At 47.3% G+C, this 15,971-nt stretch overlaps 1 protein-coding gene and 1 pseudogene across 2 annotated transcripts in view; one reads left to right on the top strand and one right to left on the bottom strand.

Annotated features, from left to right (window-relative positions):
* Fam49a (family with sequence similarity 49 member A) overlaps positions 1-15,971 on the top strand; it is a 93,814-nt gene that overhangs the window by 21,559 nt on the left and 56,284 nt on the right. For both annotated transcript variants that reach the window (XM_004642338.2, XM_023702407.1), the window contains exon 2: positions 11,687-11,804. The gene's annotated coding sequence lies outside the window, so the exon portion shown is untranslated. The remainder of the gene's footprint in view (positions 1-11,686; positions 11,805-15,971) is intronic.
* LOC105743698 overlaps positions 1-15,971 on the bottom strand; it is an 84,924-nt pseudogene that overhangs the window by 48,088 nt on the left and 20,865 nt on the right.

The following is a 15,971-nucleotide window of genomic DNA, read 5'->3' as shown; positions in this document are numbered from 1 at the left end:
TGTAGTATTTTAGAAAAATATGTGAAAACGTGTAATGTAAACAGAATTGTAGAGGGAAATGTTTATATACATGCCTTATTATCCTCAGTGTGTTCCCCATACATTTTTACAGCATGTTTTAAAAGCATAGCTGGATGTGGAAGCCCTTTGAAGCCTTGTGTGACTGATCTGGGAGAATGGGAAGCTGCCCAGTGGACTCCTTAAAGGAAACACATAATTCATATGGGTTTCTGCAAGCTTCCACATCTTCAGGTGCTGAGGAAGATGGTGTCCTGAGCCCTTGCTTCTCAGGCTCTTCTGACTGCAGATGTCTTTCTGTGCGTTTCATCATAGCTGACTGCTACACAGCAAGCTACAGATGCTGAACTCTGGATCATAAATTGAAGCTATTTATGTATACACTTGACAGATGTTTATTGAATGCCTACTTTAGGCCAGACATAAATCTAGTCACTGGAAAAATGATCCATCATTTTAAAAAAGGAGATGATAAGCAATAACCAATATATACATTGTCTTAGCTACTTTTCTGGTAGCTGGGGCAAAACACCTGACACCCAAAATTAAAAGAGCAAAGCCTTGTTGTAGTTCCCAGTTCACAGAGGCTTCAGTTCATAGTTGGCTAGCTCCAAGGCAGGGTGGCATAGCAGAGGGGCGTCGCAGAGGAGCAGCAGCCCGTGGCTGGCAGAAGGCAGCAAAGCAGATAAGGAGTAAGGAAGTAGCCTTTCCCTTTTACCCCTGCCAGGTCACCTGTCCTTTTATTGGTGTCACCCATATCAGGGTTGGGCTTTCCCATGATCCTCAGCTAGAACCATGGATTGGTCTCCAGACCAACCAGGAGACTAATTTAGTAATCAGACACCCCTAATCCCAGCATCACATACCCTAGCTCCAGTGACCTCCAAAAAGCCCCACTTATGACCATGTAAGGCTTTGTAAGAACATCTAGATGCAAGCCATAACAAATACTATTAAGACTATAACAATTATTCAGATAGATATAGTGAAGTAATATATAAACTCATTTTTTAGAAATAATTGATGTTATATACAGTGGTGCCTCAATTCACAAATTTAATTCTTCCATAATTCTACTATAGAAGAATCAAATCCTATTCAGCGGTTATGTTCAGTGCTGACCTAGTGGGGAAATTTGATTCACTTCTCATCCAATTCTGTTTATGACTAGAACTGTGGAAAGAATTAAGTTTGTGAACAGAGGTACCACTGAATAAGTAAAAATATATAATGAGATCTTTAAGATAAACACAATAAATTAATATTTATTGCCTTCTAATACAGTAAAAGGTCCAAAGACCGATGGGAAAAAGTAGAATAAGGAGTTGGGGAGATGCCACTCAAGGGCTAGATGTTTGTTACCTAAGAGGTGGAGTTGGAGTATTCCAAACTATTGAAAGTGAGGGCACAGGTGTGCATTCCTGTCTGAGGGAAATGGGTCCCAGAAGATGAGAGGTGCAGTGCAACCCAGAGGGCAGGGGGAAGGAGCAGTAGGCAACAGCAGGAAGGCCTCGGGAGGGAAAGGCTTGGACCCTTCCTGAGTGACTGTGAGCTCCGGGGAGTTGGGTCCTGAGGGCATTGTGGCCCCACTGCGTGTGAGTGGCTGCTGTGCCTTGATTGCAGCCTGACTGGATGCTCCTGACTGTAGTGCGTGGTAGTTTGTAGCGTCATTTTTGCTTTGTGTAGGAGAAGCAGACCAGCAGAGAAAAGATGTGCTCAGAGGCTGGGTGGAAAGGTTGGTTCTTTAGCTAGAGAACAAGGTTGTGGAGGGACAGGCGATCTGAAAAGTAAAGACAAAATAATGCCCCAAGTGATTAAATGTGGAGTGTGAAATAAAAAGGCTAAGAAGCCTAGGTATTTCTGTCCTAAGCACTAGGATGGATAGAATTAGCATTATTTCTTATGAAATGAACAAGATGAATTTGGGAAAAGGAGAGAACCAACCAAGGAGACTGAGATAAAACAGTGATTCACTGTGATCCCCAGTGGTCAGGAAAATGAAGACTTTCCACAAGGGGTGATGGTCATGCGTCAAGTATCCGGGTTCCTATGGGCTTAAAGTGGGCCATGGGTGTCATGGAGGTCATTGTGACCTCTACCATCCAGCCTGCCTCCTCTGCCGTTTTAACCAATGTGACCTCTGTATGTGGCTGATCACCCATGGTGCTGCGGCAGGAGCCACTCATCAGCTTCTGTGTCATTGGTGGGCACCTCTGTTTAAAGGATGATCAAAACTATGGTCTGTTTAAATTTAAAAAATTGATTTTATAAAATTCCTCTGAAAATGCTCCCCCTCAGCTAGAGCACACTTATCTCATTGTTCTTGCCACTTCTTGAGGAGGTCTGGAGTCCTCTGTCCTGAGTGTCTACTCAAAGTGAGGTAAAAATCACTGTGAACACCACTACTGAGCACCACCCAATGGAAAGACAGCTCATAAAAACATGACGCTGTGTCCTCACCCACCTTAGTCACTGGATCTGGCACGGTGCAATGCTTGGCTCTTCCCTAAAGTTACAAAGACCATGAAAGGGAAACGCTTTGATCCATTCAGGACATTGAGGCAGCTGGGACGGTTCAGCTAAGGACCCTCAGGAAAGCTGCTGAGCTGCTGCAGGGGAAATTGGCAAGGACAATGGGATGAGTGTGTTCAGGGTGAGGGTGGGGATGTTGAAGGGAATTTTTTGGCAATGCAGCTTTTATAAACTTCTTAAAAAAATTAAATACTTAATGTATGTTTCAATTACACCTTGCATCAGGGACAGATGTGGGATATCTTCTACAGAGAAAAACAAGGCAAATAGAATATATTGTAGCATAAAAAATTGATTGAGGTATAGTAAAATTATGAAAATTCAAGAGAACAAAGAAGTTTTTCTTAGGCTTCAGATTTGAATTTTGCTGATGTGACCTTTGAGTTTGGTCTTGAAGGACAAACAGGATTCAGAATTAAGGAGGTGGAGGAGAAAGGAGACTATTCAGACTGAGAATACACGAGCGAGGCATACAGGTAGGAAGGCTGGAAAGGGTGCATTGGGCTGTGGGGGCACAGTCTGCAAGGAGAAAGAGGTACAGGATGAAGCCAGGATTTTTGACCTGATGAAAAGAACCAAAGAATGAGAGCCTGAGTAGCAGAGCTTGCCCTGTTGGGAGCAGGGCTCACAGCAGGAGGCTAGGGAAGCTTCATTTGTGTGGAGACCTGCTCTCCAGCCCTGCATCCCATCACATCCCCAGCAGTGTTAAGTTCTCATAGGAGCTTAAACCCTGCTGCAGACCACGCATGCGAGGGATTGAGGCTAAGAAGCTATTACAAAAAAAGGAATTAATGCTCACAATAATGTGATGTGTTTAAATCACCTCAAAACCACTCCTAAACATGAAGTTTGTGGGAACATTGTCTTCCTCAAAACTGCCCCAAAGGGTGGGGACCGCTGCTTTCTTAGTGAAAAGGGGACTCATTGAAGTTTGAGCCCTGCAGGGCTGTGCTGCTTCAGGAAGTGTCCTGTGGCTGAGTTCATAAAGCCATACAGCAGGAAATTCCACCAGGACCAAAATCGCCTTGGTGGCAGTGGAGGTGAACAGGGTGCATGGGAAGTGCTGGGCCTTGGAGCTGAGACCTGGGCTCTCCCTGAAGCCACAGAGCCATTCTGAATGTGATGACCTTGGCCTCTGCCATCCCACAAACTTGTCACCCTGACCCCTCCCCACTCTCTGACCCCATGACACAGCCTGCTTATTTTGGGAACCCTGTGATGAGCACGTTTTCTATATGAAAGAAACAGAAGGGCCCTGTGTGTTCCTGGACTTCCCAACTACACCACACACACTTTATCAAGGCAGTTGTACAGCCCAGAGCTGGGCTCCCCAGTCACCCGGCACTGCCACCATGCCCTGACCTTGTCTGAGGTCATGAGATATTCACAGTATTGTCAGGAATTGTTGAGCAAAAGCAGCTCTAGAGGCCTGGAGAGAGGTACCATCCGTGGTACCACCACAGTACCAATGGCACTTCCACTTCTCCTCCAGAAAGTGGTACTTGCCTGCTCGGTTTCCCTGTAAGACCAGCCCCAGGAGGATGCTGGTGTACCAGAGGACAGAAACACTTTCAGTGCACTGCAGCTCGGTGCTGGGCAAGGTAGGCAATGTCCCTAGCAAACCACCAACATCAGTGATGCCTGGAGGTGGGGACCCCAAGGCCCTGGGGGAAGGGCCTGGCCCACAGCCAGCCAGCATCCCCCTAGATGGGAGGAAGCAGGGAGAGAGATGCGGGTGGCTTCCTCCTGAACATGCCCATAAAAGGACAGAAGGGCTGCTCTCTGATCCTACTGGGCAGGAGAGCTTATAATACATCTTTTGGAAGTGTGGGTATTTCTCCCTCTTTGCAAGGATGTGTGCCTGTGTGTGTGCCTCCTTTCACACAGCTTGCAGCCTGTATGTGCTAACAGATGGATTCAGCCTCATCTTTTATCCGGTGTTACAGAAGATAAAACTGAAACTGGGTGACATGTTGCCTCCTCAATTCAAGACACAGAAAAAAATAAATTAACAAGGCTCTTCAGGGGAAGCCCTTATGGTAGAGAAGAGCCGTCCAAAAATCTCGTCAGGCTTTTCTCAAGAGGCCAAGAGCAGCTGAACTATTGCAAAGTGCTTTTCCTCCCTTCCCCATTCTGACTTCTCCAAAATACATGATCTGTGCTTCAGAAGTAGGCCAGGGCTTACGGCTGTTATGAATTATATATCAAGGGATCTCATTATGCAGGAGACTTGAACAGACACTGTCCCACCTCCCCTCCCTCCAGGGCTGCAGTTTCTGTCACTGCTACTGCTGCTGCATTGTGCCTGAGAAGGCCGAGGGCTTTGCCAAGCACACAGTGGACCTGTGCTAATGGAAGTGGCTGTGCCACGGTTGGAGCCATCCCTTTCTGGAAGAACGCTTTCCGCAGCATAGCGCGCTTCTGGTCCTCAAGACTGCAGCTTTGAGCCAGCCTGTCTCCTTATGAAGGCTGCAAATGCTGACTGAAAGAAAGAGGCTGAAAAATCCCCTGCCCATCCTGCTCCCATTCATTCTGGCAGACTATGCCCTTGCTTCTGAAAGCCGATTGCTCTTTACCCACCTATTTCTTTACTAAGATTCCAAATGAACTCTGCTTACAAATCCTCCTTTTGTGTGAGACAGAGAGCATTCACTGGGGAACCTCAGAGGTGGGGGTGGGGCCCTAGTGTTTTGCCTCTGCTCTGCTATGCACACATAGAAAGGTGAGCCCAGGGCCCAGGAGACAAGAGAAGCTGTACCCAGGACATGGAGTCCACAGCACCTGTGAGTCGCTGCACTGGACACGGCCTTCTGTGCCCTGGGTTCCAGACTCTCCTTTGTGTTTCCTTCTCTGGGTGGATGGGTTAAAGTCCTGAGTCCTCTCCTCCATAGCCGGGAGCCAGCTATCACTCTTTAGGGAGGCTTCTCAGTTTTTAATGATTAATGACTGTTCATCAGTTACCTCACTTAACTGCTATAACTCATGGGGGGAGGGGTTGTGATTTTTTCCTCATTTGAGAGAGTAAATAATTGGGAATCAGAATGCAGAAGTAACTTGACAGTGTCACTACTGGAGCAGCAAGGAAGCCAGATGTGGTGGCACACGCCTGTAATTCCAGCACTTGGGAGGGCAAGGCAGGCAGCTTACCTGTGAGCAGGAGGTGTCTGAGCCCCATAGCAAGACCTTGTCTCAAAAAACAAAATTTAAAAAAGTAGGATAAATATACAGCTACTTTCTCTTAATTCAATGAGAAGAAATATTTGTACTAATACTGTTTGGACAGGATATCATGTCTGCATCTTGTACTATGAATAACTACTATGAAGACAACAATATGCAAAGTATTAATTATTGAAACTGTCCTACTAATCTGTTTTGAAACTGCCTCATTGCTATTTGTTTCTCAATAAAATTAATAAAAAATAATTTTTTTTAAAAAAATGAATACAATATAGAAGGGCCAGCCAAATAGCTCAGGGGTTAAAGCACCTGCAAGTAGGTGCAGGGACCTGGGGTTCAATCCCTGAGCCTGCCATGCCAGCCCCACCCACAGGGCACGCTGAGATGGCCATTGAAACTGGGCATGGTGGTACGCACCTGTAATCCCAGCTCTTGGGAAGCTGTAAATAGGCAGATCGCTAGGAGTCTGATTTAGTAGTGACACTCTGAACACCCTGTAGACCCTTTCCTAAAATACAAAAAAAAAAAAAAAAAAAAAGAATGCAATACAGAAAATAGACATTTATTATATAGATCTACAGTATAAAGACAAATCTGGCAATATCTCCCTGCTCTGCCACATGAGGAAAGGTAAAGCCATATTGTCAGAATGCAGAGTCCCCTATGAGGATTTACTCAGCTCTTGCCTGAGTCACAGCCCAGCCCCTCCCATCTTCTGGCACACTCAGAGACAACAGCTCCTCTTGTGGGGGCCCCACCACCCTCATCAGTCTGCACTGCCCTGCCATCCTGTCTGAACCTCTCTGTCTCATGTTCTTCTTCACCTGCACCCCCTCTGCAGGGCCCCCAGGCTCCGGCTTCAGTCTCCACTGCCCGCTCAGAGGCACCCATGCTGTCTCAGTGGTATCTTCCCGTAGCTCTTGCTGTTAGTGCATACCTGGGACATCAGGCTTGGTGCTCAGCATCTTCATGAGGTGGAAGAGACACCAGAAGGTAGTGAAAGTTGGCAGTATAGACCTTGGAGATTTTTCCTCCTGGTCACTGTCCCTCCATCTGAATGTCCTCAACAAGGACTCGGCCCACTGGTGGTGGTGACTGTCTTATGTGACTGTCCTATGTGTGTTCATATTGGTGTGCAGCTGCATCTCGACCCCAGAATCAGGTCATAGCCACCGCCTCATTCACCACTCCCAGAGACCCTTCAGCTGGTGTGCTGAAGGAGGTGACTTCCAGGCTCTGTGGCACCTGGTTTTCCTGTGTGTCAACGCAGTGCCGAGTGAGAAAGCAGTTATTATGGGAGAGAGAACCACAGTGGCACACTGAAGATTCTCTGCTATTGACCAGTTATTGGACCTCAGAAGGTGCTCCACAATAACCAGTCTGCGTATCAGGAAAAGGAGAAGTAGATGCTACTGAAGCCATTTGGATGAGGAAAGACATTTCATAAAGTGCTTTGTGCGTAAAGGATATGCACACATATTGGCCATCATTAGCATGGACAAATTCAAGCTCGAGAGCCAGTAAATGGAGGGATTACTGGTAGCATGGTGAGATGGCTTTGCCATTACTCACGATGATAGACTTAAGGTGCAGTTTCAACAGACAGCCCCTTGGCTTAGACATGGGAATGAGAAGTCCAAGATCTGGCGCTGGCAGGTCTGGGGTCTGGGAGAGCCGTTTCCAGTGGCCTTGCATGCCACACAGTGCTGAAGGCAGTAGCCTCTCCCATCTCGCAGGAGGCCTCAGCCCAGTGGGGCTCACTTCTGACTGCCATAACACTGAGGCTTTAGGCTTCACTCGGGTCTGAGGGGTATGGACAGTCCCTAGGCAGGACCATACTGTTGCTTTTTTATAGTGCAGTTTTAACGAAAATGGAGAAGTTTGTTTAAGGTACAAGCATTAGACTCAAATCATTTGCTGTTTCCCCAGTGAGCTGAGGAAGGAGGGGCGGTGACACGCTCAGCCATGATAGAGCAGTGGCTATTTTGTTTATTTGGCTTTTCGAGGCAGTGTCTTGCTATGTAATTCTGGCTGGGCTTGAATTCACTATGTAGCCCTGTTTGGCCTTGAACTCATGGTAATCCACCAGCCTCAGTTTCCCAAATTCTGGGATTATAGGTATGCACTGCCATGGAGGCCTGAGCTGGATTTTAACGCATGGTTGCTTTTGGGATTTATTAAAGATATGATTCCTTCCTGCAGCCCCAGATTCTAGGTGAATCATAATCACTGAAACACTGGTGAGAGCGTAAGAAACATCCTTGGTAACAAGGTCTGAGACTCTGCTGACACCAAAATCTTGCATCCAGCTGCCAGTTGGTGAGCTGGCCAGGCTTGGGCGGCCCAGGTCCCCTGGGCCGTGGGGCCTCATCATGAAGTAAAAGGCACTCCAGTGGCTCCTTGCCTGGTATTCAGGAAAGCTAATTTATAGTTGACTGCATTGTCATTCATCATGCAGGAAGGAAAGGCAAAATTATCCTCATTACTCTGCTCAAAAGTTCTGGTTCCTGCAAAGCCACTGAGTTCTGCCATTCTAGAATTAGCTCTGAGCCCTCTGGCTTTTAATTAAAGGGCTTTGTGAGTCAGAGAGTCTATGATCTTGTCAGATCTTCAGGGAGACACAAAGGGAGGTTCTGGGTCAGTCCTCCATCCTGCAGACATCAACTGCCTCTGGGTTGAGGGCATGGTCCCTCTGGGGACTTCTGGGAAAGCCCTGTGGCTTAGTGGGTGTCCCTGGCATCCTCCTCTTGTGTGGCTTCCTTGATTTCCATTAGCTTCCTGAGCTTACTGTAGTTTTCACCTAACCCTCTCTCCACTTTGGGTGGTTTGTACTAAATATGTTTTCAGTTTCCAGTGGTACAAGAATACAAGGATTGTCTTTTAACAAATATTCTATTCTATTCTATTCTATTCTATTCTATTCTTTCTATTCTATTCTATTTTTGGTACTGAGGATCAGACTCAAGATCTTGTAGGCCTTTATGCTGCTAAACTATCTCCTTGGCCAAGGATTGTATTTAAAAGTGATTTTGAATATGTCAAAAGCAAGGCTGCTGGCTGTGTATCTTTAACAACTCGGTCCCCAGAGAAGGGAGGGAATGTGAGGAACCTCGCCTTTCAAGGTATTTTAGCTCCTGCTAGACAGGGACCTAAGTAACCGGCTCTTCTGACCATGGCCCGAGGTTGTCAGGCTGCTCATTGTGTGTTTAGCCTGCATCTGCAGGTTGGCATTTCACACCATTCCTTCCTGGTGCTGCCTTCCAGAGGAGGCAAAGTTGCCCTTGGCAGATTCCTGTGCCTGGTGTGGCAGTCAGGGTGAGAACCACTGGGGTGTGCCTTGGAGATCACCCAGACCTGCTCTCGTCCCCCCACTGCCGAGTGCCTATAGTGTGCAGAGTGCCCTAAGGCAAGAGCTCAAGCTTGGCTATCTTTTTTTTTTATTATTAATTTTATTGAGAAACAAATAGCAATGAGACAGTTTCAAAACAGGTTAGTAGGACAGTTACAATAATTAATACATTGCATATTGTTGTCTTTGTTGAGTTATTCATTGTACAAGATGCAGACATGATATCCTGTCCAAACAGTATTAGTACAAATATTTCTTCTCATTGAATTATGTGAAAGTAGCTGTGTATCTATCATATTTTGTATATACAGATATATATTTTCACTACAAGATGGTCCTTCATTTATATCCCCTTTTTTGTTTAGTTTTGTCAGAGGTGGGTATTCTTTTGCCATTTAGATATTGTAGGTGTGTGAATTCAGCAAAATAAAAAATATGGAATGCTTCATGTGTCATCCTTATGCCAGTTCTTCTCATCCATGGCATTGCTGTGGGTCACAGTGACATTTGGGGTGTTCTCTTGTTCATAGTAGGACATTTAGTAGCATCTGGGCAGCGCTTTCACATATGACAACCCAGGATGTATTTAGACAATACCCCAACTCATCATGGTTTTCATTTGCCAAAATCAATTTCTCTTTCTATTCTTTCTGGAAGGGGAGACCTGAGGCAAGAAAGCAACTTGCCTACTTCAAAAACTAGGGACTGTACTGCAGCCACATTATAAGTCTTCTGTGTTCTTGTAGAGCCATTCCATGGTACACTGGCTAATGTTTAGCGGACTTCGGGGGATGAACAAGAACAGTGGGACAACACTGGCCTGGGCATGCGCCCATTTTTGTGGTTATGACTGGTGTCAGCCTGCTCAATCCACTCAAGAGAGTCCAGTGTTTGGGCTGGTGAACTGGGGCTGCTGCACTGCCCAGGGACCTGGGTTCCAGTGTGGTAGTGTTGGCATTCTTAGTTTGCTGTCTTTTGGGCCTTGGTCTTCACCCCAAACCTAACGCAAAACACTATCTACCACAATGTACTGTTGGAGAGACAGCAGCTTGGTGAAGGTTTTTGATTACCTCTTAGAGATGCCTAGAGAAATAAGTGTGGCACTGTCTACTGCATTTGTTAAGTGACAGTTTCTTTTCATAGCCTGTCTGCTTGAGAAATACGGGTCAGGTCTAGGAGCAGGAACATGAAGATGTCCACCGTGGTGCAGGAGACACTGAGCTCTGGGGCAGGGACTAGGTGCTGTTGCTCAGGATCTGAGGCAAGTGTGAGCCATGAGGTGGACAGTGGACTGATAGATCTACCACTCTGGGCCATATAACAAGGGTCAAAACCAGAAAAAAAAAAAAGAAGAAGAAGAAGAAGAATCAAAGCTGGAGTGCAAGTGCAGATGAGATGTGACTGCTGTGAGCCTCTTTTGCTGCATCTGTGAAAAGTGATAACAACCTGGTTCCAGTGTGAAGGAACAGAGTGAAGGAACCATCTTATACATGAGCCTCAAAGGCCTGCTTCGCCAGTGTGGCTTTGTGCGTTGGCAGCTCCTGTGGTAAAGTGAGCTCAGGACTCCAAGACTTAGCTGTTCTCAGCTTTGCCACCACAGTGCCTGGGCTCCTGGTGCCGTCCTCTGTGATTATCCCTGGATGGGCCTGGGGCTGGCCCAGGGGAAGCTCCTGTAACTGTTGATACCGATGAGTCGTTCTTTGGTGCAGTCTCATCATGCACCCTTGGGGCGCAGCTTGGTGTGATGGCAGAGAGGAGCCTGGGGAGCAGTGGGAAGGTGGTATGCATGTGGATTTCTGTGGAAGGCAGTAGGCAGTGTACAGGGAGAAGACATTGTCACGTTTATGAAAGTGCACTGGCCAGGCAAGGCACAGGGAGCCACAAGTTGTGTAACAGTCCAGGCCACCTCCTGGGTCCAAACGCTGAGTGGTGCAAACAGCAAGTACTGTGTGAGTTCAGAAGAGTAGAGGTCAGTGCCCAAAGGTATCAGAGAAGGTTTTGGAGGAAGTGACCACCACTAGCCTGGAAGGGTGGTGGAGAAGGTAGAGGTCAGAGAACAGGGAGATGGGATGAAAAGCCATAGTGAACTACCTTTGGGTGCAAGCTGAGGTGAAACAGATTCATGGAACATGGATTTTTGTTTTGCTTTATTTTTGTTTTTTTGGTGCAGGGTCTCACTACACAGCTCAGACTTGTAGTGATCCTCCTGTCTCAGCTGCCCTAGCCCTGGGATTAAAAGTGTGTCACTATGCTGTGGTACTGGGGATCCAACTCAGGTCCTTGTGCTTGCCAGCAGGTGCTTAGACTGCTGAACTACCTCCCCACCCCAAGATGGATCTTAATTAGTAAAGACTTGTTGGGGAGAGTTGGGATGCCTGGTTCAGAAATGTGGGTCTTACTGGAAGGTCACGGGTCTCACACATAGTGTGTCTTCTTGTCAGCCTCAGGAATTAGATCCTTATCTCTTCTGACCACTGTTCCTGCTTCCCTTTATCTTGTGACAAGGTGGGATGCCCAGGGCCCTGCCACAGCCCTGTGCGACTCGTGGGCAGGCAGGGGTGCTGTGTAGCCTGGGTGGTAACCGTGTGACTCCAATTTGCCTTACAGCAGGGAGCCAAGGAGGAGCGCAACCAAGCTGTGTACATCTGAAGCTCCAACCTGTGCTTGTTCAGGCCAGTGGAACCTCTCTCAGCACCAGGGATAAGCCAGCGCCCAGCTGTCGCAGGTAAGCTGTTGTCTTTAACTCTGTCCCACTCAGAGTGATGGGCATGTTCTATTGCCCCAATATCTGATTTGTGAGTGACTGAAGCTCACAGGAGGAATCAGGGACTTAGGAGTGCAAAACCAGGCACGGTGGTATATGCTTGTCAAGCTCGCACTATGGAGGCTGAGGCAAAAAGATCAGCTTGAGGTTAAGGCTAGTTAGGATTACATCATGAATTCAAAGCCATCCTGATCCACATAGCAAGACCCTGTCTTAAAAAACAAAAAGGAAGTGCAAACCAACTCCCCTGGATGACAGGCAGGAGCTGATCAGGCAAAAACTAAAAACTCAACTTCCTTATCCTCCTGTGATTTTGGAGCTGGATGTTCTTCGGAGGGCTCCATCTCATGGTGTTTTTCACAGAGTTCGTCTTCATACAAAGATGCTTTTCTCTTGAGGAAAAGCTGGCAAAGTGTTTTCCCATGATGTAGCTCATCTCTTCACTCTGTTGGTTCTTTCCTTTGGTGTGCAGAAGCCACTTAATTTGAGAGCATTCCATTTGTTGATTGTTGGTATTACTTTACAATGGAGATTCTGTTCAGAAAGTCCTTGCCTATGCCTGCGTCTTCAAAGGCTTTACCTGATGCATCATCCTGCAAAGGCAATGTTTTTGTTTTTGTATCTTTGTCTTTGAGCTGAGTGAAATAAATAAGACACAGAAGGTTAAATAGTGCATGGTTTCTTATCTATGAGAAACCGAAAGTGTAAATGGTAGGCAGTGTAGATGGTGTTGAGAGGGCCCTGGCAGTCCCAAGATGAGGCAGCAGCTGGCCTTTAGGTGGTGTTTGCCATGACAGCCACGTGGCTTCAGTCACCATAAGAGCTAAGGTGTTTGCAGGATATGCTGGACCACACGGAGCTGTTGGAAACTCAGACCACAGATGCCTCTTACAGATGGGCTTTCAGGGTTTTCTGAGTGTGCTTGGCCATGCATGGCTTCTTTTGTACTAGCTCCAAGCAGAGTTCAGATTGGTGCAAATACTGCTCTGGTGATGTTGCCAGGAGGGATCAGAACATATGGTGAATGTTTCAATTGAAAAACTATATTATACCTTCCCAGGCATGGTGGTGCACACCTATAATCCCAGCACTTGGGAGGCTGAGGCAGGAGGATCACCATGAGTTTCAGGCCAGCCTGGGGTACACCATGAGTTCAAGGGCGTACGAACTGCAGAGTGAGACTGACTCTTTGTCAAAAAAATAAAAAAAAAACCTTTATTATACCAAAGGACAATTCCCACAAATCACCCCCAAGTCCTTTGCCTCTCTTCACACACATTCATCTCATCATCCTTGCCGCTTTCTGCAGCAGCTCTGGAATCCTTTTTCCTAAGGGTCTTTAGCTTCACCATCCTGGCTGCCTTGGTGTCCTGAATGGGCTCAAAATATTTCCCTTTCTTGATCATTTTGACTTTGAAAAAGAGCCAGAAGTCACATGGTTCCAGATGCCATAACTGAAGTGGATGAGCCTTCCGTTCTGTTGGATGGTGCTCCGCAACAATAGTCATTGGATTTCTGATGACACCTTATAAAGACACTCAGGAAGGAGACACTGACACCAGCACCAGAGCTGCTGCAGAAAGTTGCAAGAATGAAGGGATGAGTGTGTTTGAAGCAATGTGCCTTCTACTGTAATATATGTTTAAAAATATGTGTGTGTGTGACCGTATTTTTTATCATGCTTTGTAGGTATTAGGTACCACAGTGACCCTCCTTCACTGTGTGCAGAGCAGGTGACCACTTACGTTTCCCCAGAGGTGATGTGAAGGGCACAGGCACAGGCTCTCCCCACAGCCCTGTCTTCCCCATGCGCTGACAGATGCTTCTGCACCCTGGCTTCCTGGGCAATGCCTCGAGGCCCTGCCTGCCCAGCACCAGCGTCTTCCTACCTGCTGTTGTCTTTGCTGCTCCTTTCCTTCCCCACTTGCACTGAGCTGATCACCACCCTTGAAGAAGACAAATTTTACAAATTAAGCATCCATATGACCTAGTTAGCCTCATCTGTAACATGAGTAAGGTATGGTTCCCCTGCTAAAAACTTCTTCAGCCATCTAAGACATGGAACCAGAACACAGACAGTTGTGACATTTGGAAGAGAAAGTCCAAAGGGAATGGCTGGGGTGTGCCTCCACACATCCTGCATTTGGCTGAAACTTCTTGTGAAGGACAGAGAACAGTGACTTGTGAAGGATCTCACAGCCTAGTCAAGGCCAAGATCGGGGGACCCAGTCTCTTTGCCCTCCTGAGCAGCACCTGCTGCATCATTAACCAGTCTCTCTGAGCTGCTCCCACTTCTGTCTGTAAGATGTGAGTAATTGGGGCTCTGCTATTGCCAGGATGGTTGATCTCAGGGTAGAGAGTGGCAACCACACCCTGTTCGGCACCTTGCCTAGAACACTGGCAGGGCTCAGCAGCTTGCAGCCCATCAGCATCACTACCATCATTGTCAGTGAGACCAAGCCAGGGCCATCACTGGTCTTCTGGGTGCTCCTGTGCTGGCTGCCCCCATGAGCTCCCGGGTGGGTAGCATTTCCCTTTTCTTATTCCCGGTTTTCATCTCAATAACATCAGTAATGCACACCCATGTTTATAGCAGCATGATTCATAAGAGCAGAATTCTGGAATCCACCTAGATGCACAACACCAGATGAACAGTTAAAGAAAATGTGTTTGCACACAATGGAGAGCTACTGTGCCATAAAAAAGGGTAGGCTAGAGTCACGTACAGGAAAATGGATGCATTGAGACCATAATGTTAAGGGAAATAAAGCTGGTACAGAACATTAAGTATTGCCTGGTTTCCTCTACATGAGAAACCCATAATAATTTAAAGAGCAAAATAAAAGGGAAACAATAGGAAGCAGGAAGGAAAGTAGATTGTGGAGATAGAAAAAGGATGGTCAGGAGGGAGATAAGGGGAGGACCAGGAGGGACAAGGAATGAAGGTGAAGCTGCGAGGTGTAAATGTACCAGGCCCCAAGACAACTATAATTGCATCACAGGCATATACCAATCCTAAAACCAAAAATACAGATAGTGATGATAATAAGACCTATAAGGGTTGAGTAGCAGCCCTTGAGAAGGGAAGTCTGGGCCTAACTGCTGAACCCAGTGCTTGGACCTAATCTTGGGACAGGTCTTTCCAGCTTATTCAGAGCTGTCATTCTTAAAAGCATCTCTGCAAGAGATAAAAAGCTCACTAGGTGGCCTCAGGTAAGGCCCCAGAGCCCTACCATTTGGTGCCTCCAAGAGTAGACACAGAGGGCGCTGCTTGCCACTCAGCTTTTCCTGTCCCTTTTGACCCCTCGCCTGTGAGCTTGTGATGCCTTCCCGGGGTGGGCCGGGAGCAGATGGGAGCAAATGGGTGCCCACTGCTCTCTTGGTAATGTTTTACTTTACCTGCATTGTGCGCAAACTGGATTGGAGACGGATTTCCTGGCTTCCAAAGAAAAAACAGACTCTTTCTTCTCTTGGCCTGTGATTCTTAAGGCAGATTCTTATGGAAGAAGTAAAATAAAAGCGGGCTTAAGTGCTGCCTCCTTCTCCCAGGCTAGGGAGACCACAGAGGCCGTGGTAGCTGCACCGCCTCAAGGCAGGGCTCATGCCCCCTGGAAAGGACATGGCCAGGCCACACAGACTTGTGTTCTGTGCAGTGGGCTACATGTTCCCTGATAGTCTGGGCAGCAGGAGGCGCCGCCACTCCATGCCCTGCCCTGATAGCTGGCCCAGTGGCTTCAGGCTGCCCCGTAGGACCGCCCTGGGGCTGTCATTTTGAGGGACTAACTGATCATCAGAAGAGCTGGGCAGAGTTTCTGGGCTGCCAGGGCTCAAGGGTCTGCCAGGCCTTTACAGATTTCTCACTGAAATGATCCACGTCCTATTTGTCCCACCACGGTGTGCCTGCCTCACAAATCAAGGCATAGCCAGTGAGATCTAGAAGCTCAGGGAACTTACAAGAGGGAGGAGAGGCAGAGGCAAAGATCGTGTCATCGGTGGAAGGGAGAGAAGCTCCATGGAGTTGCAATACAAGTGGATGTAAGTAAAGCCGGCCTCCTGGGCCCAGATTCTGCCCAGGGACCACATGTGCCTGGGTCCATCACGTTTCTGCCTCTTGCCCCAGCCTCGTTT

The sequence above is a fragment of the Octodon degus genome, unplaced genomic scaffold (genome assembly GCF_000260255.1).
Source record: "Octodon degus isolate 3935 unplaced genomic scaffold, OctDeg1.0 scaffold00151, whole genome shotgun sequence".
Lineage (NCBI taxonomy): Eukaryota > Metazoa > Chordata > Mammalia > Rodentia > Octodontidae > Octodon > Octodon degus.
The sequence above is the reverse complement of the archived record's forward strand: the minus strand, read 5'-3'. Positions and strand labels throughout refer to the sequence as shown.